The sequence below is a fragment of the Panthera onca genome, chromosome C1, assembly GCF_046562875.1.
Source record: "Panthera onca isolate mPanOnc1 chromosome C1, mPanOnc1 haplotype 2, whole genome shotgun sequence".
Taxonomy (NCBI): Eukaryota; Metazoa; Chordata; class Mammalia; order Carnivora; family Felidae; genus Panthera; species Panthera onca.
The window spans coordinates 28,992,444-29,004,905 of record NC_138346.1 but is presented as its reverse complement, the minus strand read 5'-3'; the positions used below and the strand labels follow the sequence as shown (position 1 = coordinate 29,004,905).

Sequence of the window (12,462 nt, the reverse complement as noted above, 5' to 3'; positions counted from 1 at the left end):
ACATACTGCATGATTCCATTCTATATGAAGTCCAAGAATGCCGCACCTAGTCTGTAATTAGAAGTCAGAAGAGTGCTTACCTCTTACTGGCGGGTGGATGATAATAGACTGAGAAGGAGCATGGGGCGCTGGAAACGTTCTAGATCTTGATCCAGGTGGCAGTTTCTGGGGAAAACACACATGTAAAAATTCAGCCACCTGCATGCTTGAGATGTAGGTCTTTTATGTATGTTATACCACACATTTTTTTAAATTTTTTTTTTAAAAGAAGGGTACAGGTGCCTTCGACTTGAGTACAGCTCTGTAGAATTAGGCTTCATGAATGTCAGCGGGATACAGTAGTGCCCAGAGTGGCCACAGAGACAGGGTCCCTCAGAGATTGATTTAGGCTTCTGTGTGATGAGGGGCTCGATTTGGCAAAAAGGAAGGGAGAGGGCACTTTCCAAAAAAGGAAGAGCAAGGAGTTCCCAGATAGTCCAAGGCCACGTTGGTAAATCATCAAAAACACCAGGGACCTAGGACCACAACCAAAGGCTCATGGACGAAAGATCTGGCCAAATGCTCTCAGCAGAGCAAGTGGCAACCAGTGTCTCTGACTCAAGAATTTTGGTGACATAAGCTATCCAGAGACAGTTGAGGGTCAGGATGTTTAAAGTCTTCTCACTCCCGGTGAAAGTCAGAGCTCAAACAACTGTTTGGTCCACTGACGTGCCATATGCAGTCATCAAAATGGCGTCTATTTATCCCAAGAGCATCTGAGAAGCAGCGGCTGTCAAATCCACTGCGTGCACCACAGAGGAAGAGCACCTTTCTCTCTCCACCTCTCACACTTACCATTTCTCCAGCCATAAGATCAGGAGAAGGGCCAGGCTTCCTGAAGCAGAGCCTGAGATGGGAATTCAAGGGGGTGCATGATTCACTGAGGATGTACTCAAAAGAGAAAACTGTCAGAAGGTGAAAGGGACAGAGTGGGGAAGAGCGAAGGAAGGGAGGCCCCGGCCGAGGTGCAGCCCTTTAGGCAAGGAGTTTTGCCTTCTGTGCCATCATGTTAATCATTTACCACAGGATGGCTGGAGAGGACAGTAGCCTCCTGTCCAGCGGCTCCTGTTGGCCCCGGGCAATTCCTTGGAGAAAGGGAAGCTGGAGATAATGTGCCAGCCTGGTAGAAGGATGCAGGCTGGGCAGTGGCCACTACAGAAGCTACCAGAGCCCTCCGCTCATCCTTAAATTAGTTCATGTTGGTTGGGGTGCCTGGGTGGCTCAGTCAGTTGAGCATCCGACTTCAGCTCAGGTCATGATCTCACTGGTTCATGGGTTCAGGCCCCGCATCGGGCTCTGTGCGGACAGCTCAGACTCAAGCCTGTTTCAGACTCTGTGTCTCCCTCTCTCTCTGCCCCTCCCTTGTTTGCACTGTGTGTGTGTGTGTGTGTGTGTGTGTGTGTCTCAAAAATAAACATTTACAAAAATAAAAATCTTTAAAAAAAAATTAGTTCATGTCGGCAACCAGACCAACCATTACACTGTCCTCATGATTTCAACTTCTCAAAAAACTTGTTTGTTTGCCCTACAAAAGAAATTTCGTCTCAATAGCAGAGACGCAGATTGGTTTTGGTGACACTTCACATGTCCTGTGTTAACAGCAATAGTAAACCAAAATGACAATCATTAGCAGTAGGCTGTGGTAATAGGCTCGTTTGCCTTCAGAAATGAATTCCCTTCAGATCCCAGGAAATTTGGGAATAAGAAACAGAATGAAAGTTCGGGAGGGGGACAGAGAGTGTCTTCTCCCAAGCTATAAATCATAGAAATTGAATTAGATCATCTCAAATTGAGGGACAAAAAGCCAGTTATAGATCCATTTCACGACACTGGCTGACACGGATTCCATTTGTGACTCACTGAGGAGCATTACTTATTCTGAGTGCTCCTTATTGTCAGAATAAGACAATGCAAGCACTTAACATGAAGACATGTGTAACGTTACTGGAGGACAGAGGGAAGAGGGAGATCCCACGGTTTGCCTAGAAAGCAAACAGCGTCAGGCGTATGCATTTCTGAAGACTGCTCTCAGCATCTCTGAGAAATTCTGCTTTTTTGCATAGCTCAAAATTTATAAGATCCTATTCTCTTTCCAGACACAGTCAGCACAATCAAATCACTTTAATCGCAACCTTAGGGCTTGACTAGACCAAAACCAGAAACTAACTATGTGTATCAGTCAGCGATCCAGCTAGGATAACTTAAGGAAGAGTTAGTTAATGAAGAGTTTATTTGTGAGTGTGGGTAAGGTTAAGAGAAACCCACAAAGACGGCGAAGCACCTTGGGGCTAGCATTTCAGAACCGTCACCTGCCCTAGGTGAGAGGGGGAGGGAGCCGCCCAGCGGGGCTGGGACCTGAGAGTTGTGGCCTCGGGGAGAAGGCTGCACCTTCTGGGAAAGTGAGCTGGGCAGATGAACACCCCACTCTCTTCTCCTGCCTACCTGTCAGTGCCACCCTCGTCTGAATCCATCCAGAATTTGGGGAACTCGGGTCTGCCCAATGCAGTCCACACAGGATACAGAGCAGGTTGGAAAAAAGTAGAGAGCGGATCTGGGGCAGCAAGCGGATAATATCCGACTATCCTGAGCATGGAGTTGATATCTTTTACAAAATGTTGGAAGTTACAGTTTTAAGCGGGGGGTGAAAAAAAGTAGTTCCCTTCAATGTATTCCTTCTGGGAAGTGCTTCACGTATTATCGATAATAACAACTGCCATAGGCCAGGCACTGTACCAGATGCTTTACTGGTAGTTATTTTATGTTATTTAACGCTCATCATAAGTCTGTGTGATGGGTAAAATTAGCTTCATTTTGCAAATGATCAACTTGAGGCATATAGAGGGCCAAGTACCTGGCTTCACAGGGAGGCAGCACAGGAATCCAGGCAAGACCCGGGACACTCTGACGTCAAAGCCCGCGTGCCGTCTGTTCCATTTCCCTACAGCAAAGATGCTGCCGGTGCTGAAAACACTAGAAGTCCTCCCCTGAGTTGCTTCTAGAATGTTTTGAAAAGCCTTACCCGCGACCCCAAAATCAGTCGCGTTACTGTATAGCCACACATTCTTCACAACAAAAGAAGATGGTGATGATTCACCCTCGCCACGTTCACCAGATGTAAGGCCGGATGATGCTTGACTATTTCTAAAAGTCAAATTAGATTCGCCCTCAAAGGACTGAGGATATTAAAAGGAAGCTTTGAAACATAACTCCGAGAAAGAAGTCTCAAAAAACAACATCTGTAAGGCTGGACATCCCAATTCAGAAAGGGATGACTTTAAAACCAGTATCGGTTTTCCCACAGAAGACTCCAAGACCCCCAAAAGGGGTCCATCGTTTATTTAGGGGAGGCAAGAAAATTGGAAACAACCTAAATCTCCCAAAATAGTAATTAAACGTGTTTGCGCACCACCTGTGTCTACACCGCTTCCCACCGCCCCCCCCCCACCCCACCCTTCATCAGATGGAAGCCAACAAGGGGCAGGGACTGGCTACCTTGTTCAACTGCTCTACCCAGCTCTGTGTACCAAGCCTGGCACGTGGTAGGCCCTCAGTAGATATCGAATGAATGAATGAATGAATGAATGAATGAAATTCCTCTTCCTTCCTAGAGCATAACCTTTGCGTAAATATCCCATACCTTGGTGTCATTCTGCATGAAGAAGAACCAGTTATGATGAACACAAAGTGTTTTGTTCCGTTACATATGAGACCAGCAAATCATCTACGGACTCATCTATGGGAAAGTAAGAAATAAATAACCCCCTCCTCATCTCATCCTCTACACTACACTCCCACACCAGCTTCCCTCTCTCTCCCTCACACCCTCAAGTGTCAAAACAATCACCAGTTCTGTTTGGCAGGCACCAAGCATCCTTTTCTTGCGAGGCCATCCAAAAAACTAATGAGTATTATTCCATCTCTTCCACAGCCATATAATCGGCTAATACTGAAAGCGCTAAGAGAGACGGTGTTTTGCTGGTTCACATCTAAAATTTAGACAATCAACCATGAATGCCTCAGGCTGATCACATGCTGGGAGAAGCAATAATAGAACGTCTGGCCAGATTTCCCTGCCAACTGGAAGGCCCAGGTTGGGGAGCAGATGTGCTGGAGAGGTGAAACATTTGGTTTTCAGTGGGGAGGGTCTGTGGGTCTCATCTGTCTTCCGCACCCCTACTGGTCAGCTCAGAGCTCAGCGCTAGTGACAGCTGCTTAAGGACCTGCCCTTGTGTGTGCTCTCCGGTCGCGGGGGAGGGAGGTGGCCCACGGAGGACACGGCCCCACCGTGTTCTGTGACCCACTGGCACTGCAAGGTTTTGCTCACGGGCTCCTTTTTGGTGTAGAGTCACCCCTTCCTTTCCCCACAGCCAGAGTTTGGTGGCATTCTCTTAGGTGATCTCGCCCCCCGCCCGCCCCCCACCCCCCCACGCTAGGGAAGTCTAGCTCCTGCGTGTGGAAGCAGCCTGCAGATTCCGTGTCAGCTGGAAGCCACGGATGACCAACTGCAGAATCAATAGGCCTCTGTCACTGTCACGTGAGGGAGACCCCGAGCTTATCAGCAGCATCATAATAAGTACCTATTTGCCTGACATCTCTTCAATCAATAACTTTGTTATTGTTTGCATTATCTGACTATAAGTTTGGTCAATATACCCAGCTAATGGGTAACATGAGCCAGGATTGCATTTCAATTTTTTTTTCCCCTTAAGTTTAACTCTTTGTGTGCCAGGTAGGAGTCGCTAAGGGAACCTCTCCAGCTTTACTTTGCCTTTTAGGAGTTTTATAGAACCTCTGCAAGATATGAGCTGTCTTGAGACAAGGAAATCAATGTTGCTCATGTCTAACCCAAATTAAATAAACCCTGCCTTTCTTTGCTATTATTTTTATTAGGTTTTCACAACGATGGGCAGATGGGTGCGTGTGTGTGTGTGTGTGTGTGTGTGTGTGTTCTTTACTTAATGCATTGGAGAGAAGAGAATACACTTGCTAGCAGGTGGATCAAAATGCACAAAGCAAATGGTATCAGCTGGGTGGAAAGGGTGTATGGGTCTAAAGAGGTTTTGAACCCCTCCCCATGATCAGCCCAAGATATATATGGTAACACCACAATAAAAACAAATATCCTTGAACAGTGTCACAAATCTGCAACATATTGGAGGGACCTGACCACTGTCACATGAATTACTGGCAGATGGCCCAGCACGTGGCGGTGGCTTTAGCTGGCCTCTGACCCTTCTCAGGATTGCATGTGGCTCTTGGTTGAGATCAGGCCCCAAAAGGTTATGGCTAATGATAAAAAAAGAAATAAAACTTGGAGTAACAAAGTGTGCCTTGCACAGAATGCTCTGATATTCTTGTCACATTAAAAATATTTACTGGCTTCTCCAGTCCAGATTTAGTGGCAACCCCAAGTACCGAAGGAATAAACAAATTACTCACTTACCAGAATGAGTCTGGTGGTATCATCTCCTGTTTCATTTTTCTGCCTTTTGGTGCTTTTTTTTTTTCTTTTTTACATTGGTTCAAATAAGTCACTCATATATAACTGCACTGATAATGGAGTAGAAATATACAGATCACAGGCAGCTTTCTTTTTAATAAATTAATTTTTAAAGTGTGCTGCGGGAGTTTCCCGTTGCAAACCACGGCTTCCCTGGTCGTACCTGGGCAGACCTAGAGCCCATCGAGGCTGGCCCCTGAGTTTACAGCTGAGGCCAGAGAGAGGGGGCGGCTGCTCAAGGCAAACCCAGTGTCATCCCTGCTCTAGATCTTAAATCCCTGCCTTCAGCTCCCCTGCTCTCCAGGCCTCCCACACACCTTTGGACTTTTCCGTCCTTATTTCTCCACTTCTCATCCTTCATCTGTTCATTTCTTGGCTGTTCATTAGTGAGGACATGGAGAGAAGGGGTAGCTGCTTAGCATGAGGCAAACATTTGCCCTCTCTCACCCCGGCTGTGTCATTCAGACCCCCTTTGCCTCCTGTAAGGAACAGGAAAACAGGAGGAGGGGCATGGGAAACAAAGACAGTGCCAGAGAGTGAGAAATGACATAGGAAAGGTGAGGGGGGTGGCGAGCCCATCTAGTCAGCCACAGGAGGTGTGAATAAACTCCTGCCCCAATGCTCTCCTTCCGTCCTGCTCTGACTATTAACCTAAAGTCCTAACAAGAATTGATCCAGCTAACAAATAGATCCAAAGGGGCTAACGGGATGGATATGGATGTATCATGGGAAATAATGAGTCATGGAAAATTATGAATGGAAAACAAGTGTGATCAATACATGGCTATAGATGTGAGGGGGTGGGTAATGATTCCGAGGACTGACTCCTTTGTTTCGCATCATGACTGATGGCGTTCTGGATGTGCTACCCTAAAATACGCACCTTGGTCTGTTCGATATATTTAAGCTATAGGAGTTCAAGATACAGCAGGTGTAGGAGGGACTCTCTAACTTCCTCGTCCCCCCTGAAAGAGGTCATACATAAGAGCGTCACGGGAGAGGTGCCCTCCCTATAAGTGGAGGAAAGGAGTGTCCTCGTCTCCCAAGATGGAGGGACACTGAAAAGAACCCAAACCAACAGACCTTGCCAAGTTTCCCACAGTTTACGCCATTGAGCTCCTACCCTTTGCCTTATCGTATCTTTCCATGACTCTTCATTCTTCATCCAACCTACCATAGAAACACTCAATTTTAACCATTTCTGAAGGACTTCATTTTCTTATGAAGGCTCTTGTGTCGCATAAAATTGATGTTAAATAAATGTTTGCTTTTCTCCCATTTATCTGTCTTTGTCACTTTAATTTTCAGACCCAACCAGGGATCCTAAGAAAGTAGAGGAAAACTTTTTTCCTTCCCCACATGACATTTATCACTGGAACACGTGTGCTCCAGATTGAGCCATACAACCACGACCAAGGTTCTAGCATCCTGTGCTGATTGACTTGACTGAACCCAGCATACTTTTTTTTTAATGTTTATGTTTATTTATTTGTGAGAGAGAGAGAGAGAGAGAGCAAGCAGGGGAGGGTCAGAGAGAGAGGGAGACACAGAATCCAAAGCAGACTCCAGGCTCTGAGCCGTCAGCACAGAGCCTGACACGGGGCTCGAATCCATGAGTTGTGAGATCGCGACAAGAGCCCAAGTCAGATGCTTAACTGACTGAGCCACCCAGGCATCTGAACCCAAGTTACTGCTTTAGCTTTCTTATCTTCTGGCTAAAACCAAATGCCGAGACTCCACATTTATGTCCTGCTCTTTTTCTTTCAGTCACATGATCCTATCTTTCAAGTAGAGGTGACATGCAGAGAGAAGGTTATTGACAGGTGCCACATGATCTCGTGTGCCCATGAACCTCAGAGAGAGCTCAAGGAGAAAGGAGGGACCAGCTGGGTTGTGTGGAATATTCCTGCACCGGGCATGCCGAGTCGGTGACATAGTCAGTACTCCAGCCTGAATGCAGCCTGTTCCTTTCCCCTTGTGTGCAGACGTGTTTTCCTTTGTTGCCCACTCCACAGTCTACAATCCTAAATTCTAACCAGGTTTCCCCAGTCGTGAACTGGCAGGTTTTAGTTAATGATCTGCCCCTTCCAACACAGAATTCTGATATAGGACTGACTCAAGATTTCCCAATTCCTGGCCAGCAAATAACAGGATGCTGTAGAAATTAAGTTCGTTTAAGAAAGCCGGTCCTTTGGGGCTCTTGGGTGGCTCAGTCTGTTGGGCGTCCGACTTTGGCTCAGGTCATGATCTCACAGTCTGTGGGTGCAGGCCCGGCATCCGGCTCTTGCTGACAGCTCGGGGCCTGGAGCCTGCTTCAGATTCTGTGTCTCCCTCTCTCTCTGCCCCTCCCCAACTCACACTCTGTCTCTCTCTCAAAAATAAAATTAAAAAAACATAAAAAAAGAGAAAGCCTGTCCTTTGTGCTGTAAACTGAAACACAGCCATTCAGCCTCTCCAGTCATCGTCAGACCCGTGTTTCTTGCACACAGAATGAAGTTGGAAGGTCAAAGCCCGAGTCGTCCGTCGCTGCATCTTATGCTCTTGCTTTGTTAGGCTGGCAAGGAAGTGCCTGATTCTGGTATATTTGCATTAGTCCTACTAACACATTTCCAAGTTCTCTCTCACTGCCACATTCCTTGAACCAGGTCAACTCTGGGAGGAGAGGTTTGCTTTTCCTTCCTGTAACCTCTGAACTGATTTAATTAAGCATCTCCTCGAGCCCCGATTTATAGGCTGGAAAGTGTTCTCGCAGCAGCCCCTCGATGTGCTGTGTTTTTCAATGAGCAGAAAGGCAGGAAGTTCAACGGAAACACCATTCTGAGTGTCTGCCGCCACCTTGAGAGCAGGTGCCAACGAGCACACTCGTCTCTGAACATTTCATGGCAAAGGGTTAGATAAATGAGCAGTTTTCCTTCGGTAACTTAGAGTAGTTCTAGAGCAGTCTTGATGAGAGGATCACTAAATCCTTCCCCACCCCGGGCTCCTGGGGAGGGCAAAGCTTTCTCCCCAGCCTCCTGCCGTGAGGAAATAACCTTTATATCTTTATTTTAGAAATCACACAGTTTTGGGGCACCTGGGGGGCTCCGTCGGTTAAGCGGCCGACTTCGGCTCAGGTCATGACCTCGCGCTCCAGGAGTTCGAGCCCTGCCTATGGCTCTGTGCTGACAGCTCAGAGCCTGGAGCCTGTTTCCGATTCTGTGTCTCCCTCTCTCTCTGACCCTCCCCCATTCATGCTCTGTCTCTCTCTGTCTCAAAAATAAATAAACGTTAAAAAATTTAAAAAAATTTAAAAAAAATCACAGTTTTTTTTCAAGGTTAAAACCAACACTAAGAAAACCTGAACACACAAGGGTAGGAGGGCTGAAGAAAGTAAATGGGCAAAAAGAAGAAAGGATGTCTCTGCTGAGTCTGCCACTAGTGACATTTGGCTCTACGGTCAGACCCGGGATGTCCTCTCTCCGTTTGACAATCCCAACCTTGCAACCTGCCACCCAGGAAGGAGGGAAACCAAACTTCGCATAGGAAATGCCCTCTCCTGGTCTTTCAAAAGCTTCAACCTCAGAATGAAATCTGACAAAAGAAACAAATTAGATAAATTGCCGCGCTAAGGGTTTTGGATTGCTCAGATTAAAGAATCTGCAGCGTTGTTGGGCCAGGGTGCAATCATCTTCTGCAGTCTGGGGCAAAAATAAAGTTTTCCTCCCTTCAGCTGTCCTCGCTGACCAGGGTGCATTTTCTGAAGATAATGAATGGACCCAGGGACCTACAGAAACCTGAGCGTCCGTGAAAGCCAGGCAAGTAACATGCGTGGACGAGACTGGATTGGTAAGAAATTGTATGCAGTCCTTCCAGATTTTTAAATGTTAACTCATTCAATTAAAAGAAAACACACTGTTCCTTTGATGTTTATTGAGCACTTTCTATGTTCCAGGCATTTATAAATCCATTAGAAAGCACATCCTCACAAGAGCTGTGCGAGGCAGACACCGATCGCGATGGGGAAAGGTGGGTCTAAGACGCAAGACCGTCTGCCCACAGCAGACTCCGCGTTTTATCCGCCACCCCAGACTGCCCGGGAGTTTCACAGAGAAGCTGAGGCTCCCTGGGGTTAAACAATGTGGCCAGGATCTTAAAAGAGCAGGGTGATTTTTAAAAAGAAGTCATCAAACCACAGAAACAGAACAGAATGTGAAAGAGACCCGCTGGAAAAGAAAAAAGAAACATGAGAAAAAAGATAAATGCCATTGTTAGATCAGGACAGCTTTGACCTAATGGCTGCCCAGGCCATAAGATAAAGATGTTTTATTGAAAAAAATTGTGACATTTCCAGCATAAAGGATGTTGCTTCTATTATTATTGCTTGTGTTTGAAACCAAATGGTGGATGTTTGAAACTCAAAACAGTATCTGTGAGGTTCAAATTTAGTAACCATCCTGTGATTTGTGTGGACAATGCTGCCCTCTCATGGCCAACTTCTTCATAACATGATTCTGTGAAAAAAAAACCTGGACGTTTTCGTGTTCTTTATTCTCCCATACTTTGAAGAATTTTGCATCCATTTACCGTCATATAGGTGCATATAATACATTAACTTACATAACAAAATACCCTCTGCACATTTTTATATCTATATCTGGAACTGGTTTATGCCGTTTTTGCATGTGTTTTATAGGGCATTGGAGGGAATGGAAAATAAATCATGGTGCTGCTGGGCTCCTGAATTCAGTTCTTCAGGGAGAAATGTTTTTCTCATAACAGAAAACTTAGAAGAACTCCAGAGCAGGAAATTTTTTTTTGAATGTCTCTAATCTGAACACAATCTGACGGAAATGACTGTCCCCTTCTATTCCGGGGAGAAGGTTTTGTTATATTTGAAGGAAACAAATCAGTTCATGAATACATTTTTAGGCAAAAACAACTGTTCATGGTTGTGAATGGAAAATCACCTTCTAGTTTCCTGCAGGGACAGATCACCTGAAATTACAGAGAAATTGCAGACCAGGAGGAGACTGTCAGATAAGATTTACCAAACCAAGGGTAGACACTGCAAGGCAATTTTCTTAGACTGAGTGACAGGTCTCAGAACTACTAACCAGAAGCCTGCTGCCTCCAAGCCTGTGCCATCAGCCCCTGTCCCATGACAGGGCACACCTCTGCGGGAGCCGTGATGTGGACAGTGGGTAGACAGCAGCCCTAGGAGAGGAGATGTCTTGAATGGAGACAAAATCGGGGAGCATTTTGTAAAGAAGAAGAAATCGAGCCACCCTCAGGTTCCCTCTTGAGGAACATTTCCAAGTTGAAAGGAAGATTTTCACCCACCAGATCCATTGTTGTTCCTGATGGAACTTTAAAAATATTTGAGCGTGCCAAGGATACACCTAGGCCTGCAAGGCACCCTTGACTTGCTAATCTACTGGTGTGGATGGCAGTGTTTGTTTTTAATCAAGATGTTTTCCATTAAAATCCTAGTTTTGATTTTTCCGTAAAATCAGGAGGCCTCACAGCACTGGGTGCATTTTCCCACTAGAGCTGAGGAGTGGCTGTCCGCTTTGGAGGGAACATGCACACCGCCATTTGTCACAGTCACCACCTCTCCCTAACACATACCCAGCCCATTTTACTGATTTATAATGTGTGTCTGTGCCTTACAGACCTTGTGGTTATATGTACCGTTTTGCTCTGGTTCAGAGAATTGTGATGCACACACTTACTCTCTAGCAGCCACAAGGCTCAGCACATTTAAATGGCAATCCGGTTTGAGGGAGGGGAGGGCCAAGTTTATGAGCACTAATTCTGATATATCTCTTTTCATCTCATGTACGCTTTTCCTCCACCGGCTCCCTTTATCATTACAACTTCCCGTAAGGGGTTCGGGCATTGTCTGGGCTAAAAATTATCCCTAAAGCACCTGAAGTTTTGGTAAAGACAGTTTTTATATAAATCTATACTTAAAATAATTAAAACAGACTAATGGAAAGCACATTGAATTAGGAAACAGAAAACCTGGAATCTTATTCAAACTTCTTCCCCTGATAACTCTGTGGCATTAAGTAATCCACTTAAACCCTCTTTACCTTTTAATACTTCATAAATAAGAGATAACAATACTTGTTCCTTCTACCTCGCTGGGATTTTGCAACAATAACCATAAATCAGAAGACATCTGAGTCTACAGAAGAAACGTATCCTATAAAGACCAAGATAGCATTACCATGATGCAGCAGTAGATATCAAGTAAATATTAAAGTGTTATTCAGAGTGGGCTTTATGAAAAAGGAAGCTATACAATCATATCTCTGGAGAATATACACCAAGAGGTTAATACTAGTTCTCTCTAAGCATGGGATTTGGGATGGTTTTTCCCCCCTTTGGCTCACATCTACCTTTAACTGTTTTTATAATGAACGTGCGTTAGCTGTGTAATATATATATATATACACACACACACACACACACATATATATATATAACAAACAATAACAAAAAAGACAAAGGTTGGGAGCAAGGACATAAAACTTCTTACATTTTTTATTTTAATGGACGTGAGCAGTCATTGATTTCTACTAAAACCATTTGTAAATTTCTTTTTTTATAGTTCATGTATATGTAATGTTAGAACCCTAAACATCGAAAACTCCTGGGAAGTATCTTTAACATAGTGCCAGCTGGCAAGCAGGCTGAACTAACCAGAGGGACAACTAGCTGTTTTCTGCCTTCCCCATCCTAGTATTCGTCTGATCAGAAGCGATCAGGCAGACTGATCCAAGCACTGCGGAAGTTTAATCTCCAATTCCCCCTTTCATCCCCAAGAGCACATAAACTTCTGTGCCTGGGCTTCCATATCAACAATGTGGGGTTTCTGATTCTCAACATGCTCTAATAATTTTGCCCTTTGTAGAGAAACTGTCACTACACTCCCAGAT

At 45.2% G+C, this 12,462-nt stretch overlaps 1 long non-coding RNA gene across 2 annotated transcripts in view; it reads right to left on the bottom strand.

Annotated features, from left to right (window-relative positions):
- LOC132671860 (uncharacterized) overlaps positions 1 to 12,462 on the bottom strand; it is a 46,816-nt gene that overhangs the window by 9,435 nt on the left and 24,919 nt on the right. For both annotated transcript variants that reach the window (XR_009607282.3, XR_009607283.3), the window contains exon 2: positions 81 to 165. This is a non-coding gene — a long non-coding RNA (uncharacterized LOC132671860). The remainder of the gene's footprint in view (positions 1 to 80; positions 166 to 12,462) is intronic.